At 44.7% G+C, this 13,741-nt stretch overlaps 1 protein-coding gene across 7 annotated transcripts in view; it reads right to left on the bottom strand.

Moving 5' to 3' along the window:
• Positions 1-3,703: 3,703 nt before the first annotated feature.
• The window catches only part of RBMS2 (RNA binding motif single stranded interacting protein 2), a 65,700-nt gene continuing 55,662 nt past the window's right edge, over positions 3,704-13,741 (bottom strand). For all 7 annotated transcript variants that reach the window (XM_007428271.4, XM_007428268.4, XM_007428269.4 and 4 more), the window contains exon 14: positions 3,704-12,956. The gene's annotated coding sequence lies outside the window, so the exon portion shown is untranslated. The remainder of the gene's footprint in view (positions 12,957-13,741) is intronic.

The raw sequence follows: 13,741 nt of genomic DNA, 5'->3' as shown, positions 1-13,741 counted from the left end.
AAAATGCCTGAGAATGTTGTCTTTTCTCATAGGAGCTTGACACGATGTGACTGTCCCTGCCGGGGCGCATTCTCTTGGTCCCTGTCCTCCTCTGCTCTTATGCAACATGCCCTAGTACCTCTGAAAAGACAGCCAGGCCGAGTGGATGTGTTTTCAGGCCTGGCAAAAGAGACTTCAGCATTTTTTTTATTTTTTTTTTTAGGGTTTTAGTTGTTAATGCTGAAGCAAATGTTTGATAAATATATTCATAGCCCATGCCTGGTGAAATCCCAGTGGCTAGAGAAAGTTGAAAAATCATTCTAGGAAATCCATTTGGTTTAAAACTAGGCTTTTGCACATGCATCTTAAAAGAAGCCCAGTCTTTGTAGTTAACTCTTGTTTTTTTCTTCTCTCTCTCTTGCCTTTGAGTTGAAAAGAGAAGATTGGCCTGATCTTCCACCTCCTCCTCTTGAGCAGTGGATGAGGGAAATATATCTACGATGCGCTTGTCTTGAAGAAGCTTCCCAGGCACACTGGCACTTAGCAAGCAGCAATTGGGCTAAATACCTTTTGTTGCCCAAATCAGGAGTGGGCAGGGATCGCTCTTTGGCTTTTGGGGGGGGGGGGGGCAGGTGCTGCAGTGGGCAGTCAAGGATACAGAATAGATGAATGAGGACAGGTTCAGGGTTTTTTCATTTCCCCCCCCTGGTTTTGTGATGTATAAAACATTTCAATTTGAATTGTCTTGAATCCAAAACATGTTTTGAACTCCAAATGGATTGCAAGCATTCTGGAAGTTTTGAGTTCAAGAACTTCTTAAAAACATTTTGCATAGCCTAATCCTATTTTAGGGCTTAGGCTTTAGGGTACATTTCTTCTGCATTTCATGCCATGAATGGGCAAAGAATCACAATTCTCATTTTCTACATTTGTGCCCTTGAATTTCAGTAGTAGGGCCAGAGAAAGTGTCAGGGCCTGCAGTTCCCCACCTGCTTACAGATATATCAGAACTGTAGCCTAAACCTTCTGTCACCTCATAGTACTGTGGTAGTTGACTGGAACAAAAGAGAGTGAATAGCAACTTCTGCTAATTTTGAATGCTTGGGGATCATTTGCCACTATTTACTACTACTAGTATACTACTACTGCTTTAAAAAACTAGGAGGAAGAGTATGAAGGCAAAGCATAGGTAAGCTTTAATTCAGAGACAGAAATATCTGTAGGCACTTAAATCCAGTCCTATTCTGGATTCTCTGATTTCATCAGATTTTGTCTCCATCTTTCAGATCTTACGTGGCCAGTCATAGGTGCTAGAAATAAGCCCCCTCCCCACCCCCAGAATAAAACCTGCAGTTTTGAGATTGGCAAAAGCAGCAGCATATCCTAAGTTCTCTGTGTTGCCAGTGGCTGCACACAGCTCACCCTGGTTTGCTCGCTACCGTTGCAAAATCTCAAGTTGTGTTTGTGGACGTGCTGTCACACGTAAGCTGCTGCTCCCACTGCTCGAGAGTCCCGTGCAGCTGCCTTCTTTGTGCAGCATCAGCACCAGGCAGGTCACGAGCAAAGCTGTCTGAAATAGATGGCAGTGGGGTCTAAAACGATCACTGGAAAGATTCAGGGCTGGAATCTGACTTCTTAAGAGGTTACTGGCTCTATCTTTAGCTACTGCTTTTGCCCTTTTATTCCTGTAAGGATCCACTTAATGGACAGGGTGTGTTTAAAAAACATTTTTATCATGCTGAGTTTGTCAAAGAAAAATGGTCAAGTATTGCCTTTTTCTCACAACTATTTCCCAGATGGTGGATTAACTTTCAGGGTGCAAGGATATTGTGTTTGAGATTTTTTGATTTTCCAAAATGGTCATTATTACAATCCATCAACTCAACCCAGCTGGTGACCGCAGGAAGAAATATTTTTGGAAGTGGTTTGCCCTTGCCTGCTTCCCAGGGCTGAGAGAGAGGGACTGGCCCGAGGTCACCCAGCTGGCTTTGTGCCTAAGGCAGGACTAGAGCTCACGATCCCCTGGCTTCTAATTCAGCAAGTCCAAAAGTGGAAATCTTGCACTGTGTATGGAAAAAGTGCTATTCCATAACACCTTTTGTTGCTATCAAACGTCCCCCAACCTAATCAATTTCTGCTAAGACAAAAGCTCTCTCTCTCTCTATCTCTGTCAAAATAATGTTCAATTTTTGTGGGCCATTTTCCTTTGCCTGTAGTACAAAGAAAAGAGGGCAAAGAAAAGCTGAATCATACAACTGATTACAAGGTATGCAGATTTAAATATTGTTGCTCATTTCATAATTTCTGCCTCTACTAATCGGGAAGAGGGCATAGATGAAGCAGTTCAAACGATCTTTCTACCCCAAGGTCATACTTTGCAACACCTCTACTCTGGGAAAGGTATTTTCACCACAAATTGTTAGTGGCTTATTTTTGTCATACAGGAAAAGTCCTCCCAGATCAACCCAAACTCTCCCTGTCTTACCATTTTATTTCCAGTAGTGGCTAATAAGAAGCCTTTGGGGAGTCACCAGGAGGGTATGACAGGAAGAGAACTTCTGTACTACCATCCCCTCCCACTGCAAATACTTAATGGCCTACTACCTTTGAATAGAGAGTTGATAGCTGCTAAAACAGCTCCAAGAATACAGCTGTTCTTTCCCCTTAAAAGAAAGTAGCAGTTACCACACTCCTCTGCACAACCACATCTATAATTCCCCCTGGGCAAAGTACTTCCATTTGGCCTGAAACGATGCGTGAACAACTTGAGCACCTGAGATGTTCCCATAATGAGGTTTTCTTATCCACCTTCACACCATAAACAACCTGACGCACTTAGATTTTCATAGCTCTGAGATATATAAAGAAGAGTACATTAATAAAGCTTTGATTTGGCTGGAAATTAATTTCTCACACAGTACAATGGTCTGCTCTGCAGCAGTGACATTGTGCGTTACTAGGGAACGGGAATCTTGGGCTTCAAGATGGTACCTCTTCAGTTCACAAGCAGTTAGAGGGAAGAGCGTTCCTCAGGTCTGTGAGCTGCTGGCTTCAGCTCTTTCCTCCAGGATCTCTCCTGCTGCAAAGGGGTGCTTTTGCTAACCTCCTGGCTTAGAAAAGTGGGGCTCTGAGCCCCATTCGGTGGCCTACATCCTTTTGCACTGGACTTGCATCATCCAGCCTAGCTTGAGTTATAAAGGACCAGTGTTTTTTTTTTCTTGGCTACATACAAGTACAGCTTCCTTGAGAATACAATGTATGCATGTGGGCCTTTGAGTCAGCGTTGACTCCTGGCAATTGCCTGGACTAGTCCCGGCAGTTTTTTTGGCAAGATTTTGGAAGTGGTTTGCCATTGTCTGCTTCCCAGGGCTGAGGGAGAGTGATTGGCCCAAGGTCATCCGGCTGGCTTTGTGCCGAAGGTGGACTAGAACTCACCGTCTCCCGGTTTCCAGCCTGGAGAATTAGCCAGTTATTCCTGTAACTCCATGGCTGCCCAGATGGAAGCACAGCAGTGAACAAGCTGTGGCAGAAGCTGGCTTGTTCTTCAGTTCACAGAAAGCTGCTGACAAGCTTCCACAGATGCAAAAGGGTTTTCTCATAGTCTGAAGTTAACAATCCATATTAAATCTTGATAATTGCTCTAACGTTTGCAAATGGCCAGGATCCCACTAAAGCTTCTTGATGATCATCAGGTGCAAATTCCCTCTTAAAAGTGAATCTTGAAACAAGGCACGGTGCTTTTTTTTTTTCCCATCTTTTATTTCAAAACAAAAATTTGTTCAAAATGAGACCAGTCAGAGCTCCACAGAGGGGGCAGTTGTACAGGGTTGAGAGAGAGAGAGAAACAGGCCTGGTGGTATGTAGCATGGAAGATACAAAACAATAGAAACTTCTCAATTAAGAAAACCTGTACAAATAGTCCTAAGTATATAAATAAAACTAGTCAGTACAATGAATGGCGAGATGGGCAGGAACTTTCCTCATGTCTGTGGCAAAAGGAAGCCTTTGAGAATTCCAGTACCTTCAAAATGGAGTTCTGAAGGTCTTGGGTAAGAAACGGGATAAAGGCAAACGAGGCTCCATCTTCAATTGGGTTGACTGCCAAATGTGTTTTAACAAAATACATTTTTACATCCATGACATGTTTTTTTTTTTAAAGCAAACATTTAGCTAACTTGTTCCCAAGTCATGAAAAAGTACAAATACACCGAAGCACGTGAAATAGCCTGTAGCTTCTTGTAACCATGATCCAGCATGAGAAGGACGTTGATGCCTATTGCTATTTGTTTTAAGGGCAATTTGCTGTAGGGCAAGGCATCAGTGCAACCATCGCAACCCCCAGGTTAAGGGCATATTGCTCCAGAGGAAAGTGCAGACAAGCTAGAGACTTATTTGTTCAAGACAGGTTAGGTTGAACCTTGTTGCATTGAATCAGAGATCCTAGTTTAAGCTTATCCACACAGGCCCTTCCTGCTAGGGATGGGAAGACTATGGAAGAACACTAAAGAGTCTGCAACTGTACAGATTTATTCCACAGCAAGAGTCAGAAAGTGGGAAGGGGCTGTTCTGATTCGATTATGCTCTCTTAGTCACACAAACGGTTTCAGATCCATCACTGGCATGGTACACTTGGAAGCGAAAACGTTGCCCGTTCTGTCCTACCTTTGGCCCATCCCAGGAACAGCTGCTAACAGTTCTGTTGGGACTGCCTCCAGAAGACCCAGGCGTGCAGCCAAAATGGAAGCAGGAAATCACAGCACCAAGAGTCCTGGAATACAATTGGCTGGCTACAATTCCTGGTTAACCACAAGTCTATTTGGAACGGCTGAACCCCATTTTCTGTGCTGATTGTGCTGTCTTGCATGCTTGTTTTGGGGGTGAAGAGCTGACATTTCTCAGGGACAGAGGCTTCCCAGGTTCTGTGGGCTGCCATTATACAGCTCTTCCTGGGAGCTCATTTGTATCACGCCTGTAGTCCTTTTTGGTGGGGTCTAGAACCCTGGGCCAAACCAAGGAGCCAGCTGGACATCTACTTTACTACGAACTAGAGCTTGATCTTTGGAAAAGTTTTAACAGTACAGTAGCACTAAATATATCCCTACCCGCCCTGATCCCCCCAAAAGCCATATTATTTATTCATCACCTTGTACAATGTTTACAGATTATGAAAGCCCTAGCTCAAAAGCACGGTCTTTCTGCTAATTTTGTTAATAGGGTCTGGCTGGCTTGATTTTTGTTGTCTGCATTCATTCTAGCTCCCGGTGATTTTTACATTAGAAACAGGTGTTGGTGGTTCAGAAAGTGTGGTGTAACTTGGGGCAATGATTCCCTTTCTGTTACTGAACCCAAACCCTTGTGAATATTGTTATTTAGCTAAAACTCTTAGGAGGACACAGAATCTGACAAGAGTACTTGGTAACCTCTTCTATACCTTGATAGTTCCCAAATTGGGTAATCTCTTGCTTTAGCAAGAAAACAGTAATCACCATTCTCTTTAAAACAAACCAAAAAACCCCCAAACCAAACCAAAACTGATGGTGCCCATTGTCAGTCCGGAATCTCCTTGTATCTCCTCCAGTGCAAGCAGTGAAGCCCTAAGGGACTCTGGAACTCGAGGCCTGCGCCAAAACGGAGGAGGAGAAAGAGGGAAGCACCTTCGTGGCCTTGTCAATTGTTGTCCGGTTGGGGTCTCACAATTGAAGCCACAAAAATGCTTTCCTTCCTTGGGATAAAATATTTCTGCTCCATTTTAAATAACTAATACATTCTACAAGGAAAATTAGAAAAGCAAAGCAAAACGAGTACATTTAACATAAACTGTATTCATTAGCAGCAACACGGGTACTTTTTCATTAAAACCAACATTTTTCTTCTCTCTCCCCTTCAAGAAAGCAGAGGAGCCTAGAGGGTTTTCTCTCTTAAGGATGAGGTGGGGAACGTATCCCTTGGTGAAGGTGCAGTTTCCCGGTTCTGGGGATACAAATGAACTGCAAGTGCGTGTGAGGTAGATGTGTAGCCAAGAATGACAAAAAACTGGAATTGATGAGCGTAAAAATGACGGGAAGCTCTGAACCGGGTTTCCTCTCTCTCTCCCCACCCTCCCCACCCCCCAGGTAGCACCAACAACTTCCAAGGAGAACGGGTTTCAATGCCAGCATGGTACAGCTAGAGTTCAGGATGATGGTGCTCGCTTTCTAAAATATCAGCATGGAAGATGGACGAAAGATGTGAGGCTCATCTATTGGGTCTTGGAGGCAGCCAGCTGCTTTCTCCTCCAGTGTGGCGGGGGGCAAGGCGGGGGGAAGGTGGGTTAGGGAGAGCTGGGACAAGGAGCAGCAGCCAGGTGGAAAGGTAGGAGAAGACTCCAGCATCCTTTCCTTGAAAACTGACACAGAATGGCTGAACTAGACTGGACATTTATAAAGTGCAGGGACTGGTTTCCCCCGCTGTCAGAATGGGTCAGGGGAAATCAAGGCACAAGATAAAAAAAAAAGAGCAGCTCAGAGGTGTGGGCTCCAAGGGTCCCAGCTGCTTGTGTTCGGTCCCTGCACAAAGCATGCAGGCTTCCTATCATGGTTTAAGCAACGGATGGTTACAGATAGCAAAGCATCGTAACAGCGATCCTCCTATCCTGCAGGCAGGTGGCTGAGCGGTAGTCGTGGACTTGACTTGCAGTCTCTGTCAGGAAGCAAGGAAGTTCCTGGGGGGGTTGAGCTGACACCAGTGAGGTTGGGATAGAGCAGGAAGGCTGCCATCCAAGGTGCACTCTGCAGCCTACTGAGGATGAAAGAAGAGCCTAGCATTTCTCATCACCACCATGCTTCTCTTCCAAAGAGATACGATGGAATAAGCCGTAATGCTATCACCCCAAAGCACATGTCTAGTAAGGTTGCGCAGTGCTGTGGAGCATCTGAGAGCGTAAACAGCACCTGTCCGCAACACTTTAAATCCCTGTATCTTTTCCTGGGATAACATGCTTGCCCTCTATAGCCGCCAGGGGTTTCGGGATAAAAACACAGCTGCTTTAAAGAGTTGCAAATAGATGCTATGTCTGCACTCCAAAAGACCTGTCTGGAACCAGTTCCAGAGCATTGCACCAACCTAATGTCTAGTTTGGATGAAGGGGTTGTGAGGCAGTGGCATGGGAAGAGGAATGAGAATAGAGCTGAGGCTTAAAAGGAATCTTTGCAGGAATTAGATGGTATCCATGTCTGCACATGTACTTCTCTTCTCTTAGCTTACATTCACTCTTACATACACCCATCCCTAGCTTTAGCTCTTCTTCAACCTTACGCATAGCAGACTTCCTCCAAAACCTTTTTGTTCTCAACTTGCCCTTTTTTCTAAAAGCCTTTTTTTAGCAGTCTCTATCTTTGATTGCACACCACATACCACACACTAGCCATTGCTACTCTGTCTCAACCTCTTTTTTTACCATTGTTACAACAGTCTCGATGCCCTTGGGCAGGAGCTCCTGGACCTTTGAGGGCAATTCTACTGTAGATTCAGGTCTACTTTTGTTTCTAATATGCTGAGCGGCCACTTATATTCCTAGGGAGAAGGAGTTTGGTAGACAAGGCTGAGACTGCTTTTATTCATAGTCCAGCACCATCTTTATCCTCAAAGGCTGCCTAGCACCTGAGAGACAGAACTATCTGTTTGATAAATTCCTCCCTGCCACCACCACCCATCCAAAATCCTGTACTTTAGTTCTGCCAAATGCCACCTCCTATTCTATATTGAAGATGACCGACCGTGAGCCAGCCCAATCTCTGGTTCTAAAACACATAAACACTTTGGAAGAACCCTCTTTCAGAGTTCAGAAAAAGAAGAAAGTGGGCTGGATAATGAGGCATGAAATCTCAGGGCCATTTGTCTTCATTTAGAAATGAATACTGCAGTTTGGATAAGCTGATCTGCTGTGATGCTCTGTCCTATGGGTTCAAGATTATGCGAGCGGGATACGTGTAGACTAGACCACAAGGGTGTTGCCCCCTTGCTGGCAAGCATGCATTTAGCTAGACATGTATAGATCCATTGCACATCATCTTAAGGTACAGAGTTTTGTTTTTTTTTAATACACAGATTGCATGCCCTGGACTGGGACAAACGCTGCCAAAGGGACAGTCAACGAAAGTAATCTGTTTGCAATGCACTGAGGAAAGCTTCACGTCCTTTCTGCACTGGAACTGGTTTAGGCTGTACTAGGTACGCAGCGGCAGCTGAATGCAATGCATGGATCAGGGAAGCAACCCAGGACAGGCAGGTATGCTGAAAGAAGGGACTCTCGGTTCCAAAGCAGCACCTGATCTGGCAGCTATTTTGGTGGCCTTCGATGCAGACGTACGCTTCTGCGCACAAACGAGCATCCCACCAGTTCAGCGAGGGTCCAATTAGCATTGCACTAGAGATGGGACAGAAATATGGAGGGCAGATCTGCAAACCCACATCCCCAGCCGCCCTGAACATTTCCCCAGTCTCTGGGCACAGGGATGTTTGAGGTTTCAGTAGGGCTGTTAAACACAATGACATGCACGTTTACTTAAAAGTCAATTTCCTGAATTCATTGGGATTTCCTTCTTAGTAAGGATTGCTGTCTTAATCTTAACTAAATCTTGCTGAGCTGTATCCCGAGTTTCTTCGCATTTTTTTCTCTGAGCACCATAGAGGAGAAACAGAATTTAGGAAGCCAGGATACTCATTTCATACAAGCGGCAAAATAAACCAGGTAGCAAGTTAACCATAACTTCCCTGATCTTCCAAACTATCTCAGATGCAAAGACAATTCCCCGTAGTGCACAGCATAGAGCTACGGGAGAGTGGCCTTTGGCGTGCTGCTCCGTTTTAGAGTTTGAAGGCAAGGCAAAGCCAAGTCTGAGTGTTGACTGTGGGCTTAGGAAGTTTTTGTTATCTGGTTTAAAGCCCTTATGTCAGGATTTGCTAATTTCAATACTGTTCCTACGGTTTTAGAAAATGGTGCCCCCAAGTTTAATGATTACATCTGAATGCCTAAGCCATGACTAAGAACTGACTATTTACCAAACCGGGATGGAAAGCTAACTCATACTTTCATTATCTGCTTGAAATTTACATGAAAAGCAACATAACATGGTCAGATCTAATCCTTGGAAAGTGTTTCTCTTGTAACAAATTTCAGAATAAGAGTTTTGGGCTAGAGGACTTTTTAAGTTTATTTATTTACTTTCTGCTAAATTTAAAAATGGCCTCACTCTAAAGGCTCTATGCACACAGACTAAATTTTAATCTAGGGGTTGAATAAACCTATCATATTCTTAGTTGCCATCATCAAATGTCTAAACATCTAGCATATTTCCCATTCCAATCTAAAATAGAAAAGCGCAGGAGTACTTGGAGGTGATTAAAATTAAGTCTATTAACAAAAGCCAGGAGAATCTTAATTGTAAACGCATCAATTTCCAGGAATTGAATTTAAGGATTATGAGACCCTGTAGGCAATATCTCCCTTCTTTTATCTTTTTAAAAACCTGCATTTTGCTAACCACTTACTGTTGGATCTTGCCTGGTGGACTTGGACTAGCAGCTATGAACCCTAATCTGTTAGGAAATTTGGCAGCAGGAACCCTACCAAAACAAGAGGGGGAAGGGCTTTTCCACAGATCTCACTCGCTCTAAGGAGGCCTCCCAAGAAAACTTCACAGGACACCATTCCTCAACCTGGTGTCTTCCAGATGTGGAGCTGGGCTCTAACCCATCTGGAGTGCATGAGAAGCGGTCCTAGGGGATTAAGGAGAAAACTCAAGATATTGAGAGCATCTGCTATATCCTTTCTAAAAGCTACTCAAAAAATGGGCTGGGAGGGGCAGGAGAGTGGTTTGGTAAGGCCCAGGTGTATCCCGATGTACTCTGAGGCTGCAGCCCATGTTTGTGGCATACTTAGAACCAAATCCTCAACCAGAATCCTTTCATCGCTTGTTCTAAGCGTTTGCTCTGGGTGCAGATGTGAGGTGCTTCAAAGTGACCATGTAGTTTGGCATGCCAGCATCACAGGCAAATAAAATGCCCCGGGGGCTATAAACCCTGCACCTATCTGAGAAGTCCCTGTTCTTTTCCTAGTCCTGCAGAGACCGTGTGTTTCTCTGTCTCCAGGTCTGACCAGGCACTGGCTCTTTGCCTTCCAAATAGCCTAGGTCAGTTGGAACCAGAATCTGTTACTGTATTTTTTAATTTGCTTCTCCAACTAGTCACCCCAACCCATTTTTCAGACCTGACGTTGCAAAACATTGTTTGGCCATGGGTGAGGCCTATAGAAAATAAAATAAAATAAAATAAAATAAAATAAAATAAAATAAAATAAAATAAAATAAAATAAAATAAAAATTAAATTAAATTAAATTAATAAAATAAAATAAAATAAAATTAAAAAAATAAAATAAAATAAAATAAAATAAAAATTAAATTAAAAAAATAAAAGTAAATAAAAGTAAATAAAATTAAAATTAAAATTAAAATAAAATAAAGATGAAGGCAAGCTTGCATGCCCCAAAAAAGGCACTTGAGTTTATCTCAGCACTAAGGGGAAGGGATTGTTATGCTAACCAGGGCAGTGGCCCCAGGCTAGAGGAAGGGGCACCAACGCAGCCTTTGGATCCGCTAACAGGCCTGGGCTTCTGCTCACCTCGCCTCGCCTCTCTTTCCTGGGTGGTATCAGCAGCCTCAGCAGGGCAAGGGCTGTGACTCCCGTCTGCGGGAGGTCCTTTGTCACGAGCAACTGGGAAGAGAGATACACGAGCCTGGCTGAAGGGGTATGAGGATGGGGCTAACTGAACCCGCCCAAAACCTCAAGCAGGAGGTAAACCGGCTCCTGCTCAGTCAGGGCCATGCTTTAAAAATGGCTAAGACAACGAAAGGATCCTGAGAAATGCACAAGTCCAATTCCACCGATGTCTTTAGGCCACCTCCTCACAGGTCATCCTACCACAGTTCTGTCTCCACTCCCGCAACACATGGATGGCACACACACACAAAGACAGATAGGGACACATGCACACATGCTTTTGCTTTCCTAGACTCGTGTGACACCCGTATGGCCTCTGCCATTGCTCCTTCCTGATTGTCAGCTGCATAAGAGCTATTTCTTCAAAGGAAGGGGCCAGCATGGGGGAGGGGAGGGGAGGGGAGAGGGGGGAGTAAAGGGGACAAGGTTTCTTGCAATCATAGCCCATGGTGGGGAAAGCAACATTGGACAACAGAATGAAAGGGTCAGCTACATGCCAGCTGGGCTGGGGTGACTTTATGGTGGAAGAAAGGATGACTTTTAGCACCATCTGGTTGGGGGAGAGGGGAAGGAAACATGCAGAGGCGTCTAAAGCACTTGGTACCTTCAGGAGGCTCTGCAGGGAAACACGCAGGAGGAAAGGCTGGATTATTGCACATAGTTTCCTCCTATTGCAAATCAGGGTGCCAGCAATCAAGGGCTGGGGGAAGGGAAGGCATAACGTGCATAGTAACTAGGATCTCTGGAGGGGGAGAGCGGGGAGCTTTGCCATCCCCCTGCAAGGTGCTCGATGCTCCTTGGTTGCTTGGTTTACAGCCATCGGGACAGGCCTCCCACAGTCCCCACCAGTCGGAAGGATAAGCACCTGCTCCCAGCGGAGTCGGTCGAGAGAACGGACGCACGGTGTACCTGGGCTCGACAGGCATGCAGGAACTGGGGGGCGGGGGGCTTACGGCAGCACAGTCCGGACCGCAGGCAGCAGAAGGCACTGTGTGTGTGTGTGTGTAAGTGTGTGTATCCCGGGGAGGGGGACGGGGTGAAGCACTGTTGCTGGCAACGTGTCCATTCAACGTCCAAGAGTCCAGAGGTGATGACGCATCGCTGGCGGCAGATTCCTTAGTCCGTTTATTGTTCCCCTGGTCCAGGGCAGGACAGGGCAGGCGAGGGGGAGATCCCCATGGAAGCAAAGACGGGTCTGCACAGAAGCTCAAATCAGAGTCCAAAACATCCAGCAAAAAACAGTCCAATTGGACAGAGGGCAGAAATTGAGGTCTGGAGCAAACTCTGTTTCTCTCTCTCTCGGCTGAGGCAAAATTTATGCCAAAAAAAGAAAAAAGGATTAAGTTCATCAGATGCCTCCAGCCGCATCATCTCATTCCGACTTGACAAGCGTTAAGCAAACCCCTCTTGCTGCCGCCAAAGTTCAACTTTTTTTTTTAGGTTTCCTTTTTTCTGAATTTTTTTTGTAAATTTCCTCTTTTTTATTTTTTTGTAAATTTGTCTTTTTTAGAAAAAAAATACCCTCTTGAAATAATAAAATAATCCTTTCAAAGCAAAATTCCCTCCCCGCTCCCACCCCAAGGAAGAAGAAAAAAGAACTCTGCACTGATTTTTATCCTACAGCTGCGAGGTGGGGCTTTTTCAGAGCATTTTTTCCTTATAAAACAACAACAAAAAAATATTCAAACACTTTTGCATATTTGTCCTTTAAAAAATCTTTTACATGACCAAAGAAAACAAAATGAATTCAAAGGAGCAAAAAAACTTTCCTCCCAGAGGTACCGAACCATCTTTCCAAAAGAAGGGGAAAAAATCTTTTCTTCTCTGGGGAATTCTGGGGCATCCAAAGCGTTTGACTTTGCTGTTATCAAGAAAATAAACACGCACACGCACACACACGCACACACACACACACACACAAATGTTCTCGTATTAAAATAGTCCTTAGTCCATCTGTACATCTAAGGGTTGGGGGTATATTTTTTTGTACCCCCATTCTAACCTCCTTTGGTTCCTCGGTGACAAAAGTCTATTGCGGTTATTTCCTTTTAAAAAAACAAAACAACCTTTTTCTTTGCCAAAAAGAAAAAGAAAAAAGAAAAAGAAGAAAAGAAACAAAAACAAAAATGGTTCCAACATCTTCTAAACGCAGCACAAAATTTAACAAAAAAAAAGTTGTCTCCCTCGAAGTGATTGCTCAGAGTTGAGCTGCTCGGTGGCACTAAAGGGATGAAAAATGGAGGGAATTACGAGGGTGGGCAACAAAGACAATGGCGGAGGTGGTTGGTGGGCACACACAGCGGTAAGCAAGAAGAGAAACTGTCTCAGTCCCAACCCCTCCTCCTTCAGCCCTCCCTTCCCACCTCTGGCAACTGCCTTAGTGTCCAATGTGTTAGGAAGCATTTGAGACTCAAGAAGGACATATCTGAGCACATGCAACCTTCTCAGGCACTTAGCCCCAACCTTCAGCCACTTACCTATGAGGAAGAAGGCCTTTCAACTGAACGAGCAGAGACAGTTCGGCCTGAATTGGTCAGGGCAGCTCTACGCTTAACATTTGCTGCAGGAAGCCTTGCGCCCCCCCCCCCCCGTTTCCAGCAGCGAACAAAGGAGACCCCACTCTAAGACACAGAACATTGGCCTCCTTCAAGTGTTCGCTGTGGGAAATGTTGATGTCACACCAGGAGCTCCTGCAAAAAAGGTCATTCTGAGAGTTGATCTCAGAATTCCAAGCGGAGAGTCATATTAGCCTGCTTGGGAGAACAAACAAGTCTTGGGACAGAGGACATGCAAAAGGTACAGCAGGTGACCTTCAATAGTTCTTGGAGGTCACCTACCCTTCAAGCACCTGATGAAGAGATCACATGGCCACAAATTGCCAGGCTATGCAAAGGGGGAAAACTTTACTCAGAAGTCCCATTAGCATTCCACTCTTTGCTCCCTCAGCTTGTGGTTGTGCCAAAGGTTCAAATCTGCTGGTCCTGACAGAAAAAACTGAAGCCAACA

The sequence above is a fragment of the Python bivittatus genome, unplaced genomic scaffold, assembly GCF_059951505.1.
Source record: "Python bivittatus isolate LINGU-HERP-01145 unplaced genomic scaffold, Pbiv_v1 ctg000220_np1212, whole genome shotgun sequence".
NCBI classification, from domain to species: domain Eukaryota; kingdom Metazoa; phylum Chordata; class Lepidosauria; order Squamata; family Pythonidae; genus Python; species Python bivittatus.
The sequence above is the reverse complement of the archived record's forward strand: the minus strand, read 5'-3'. Positions and strand labels throughout refer to the sequence as shown.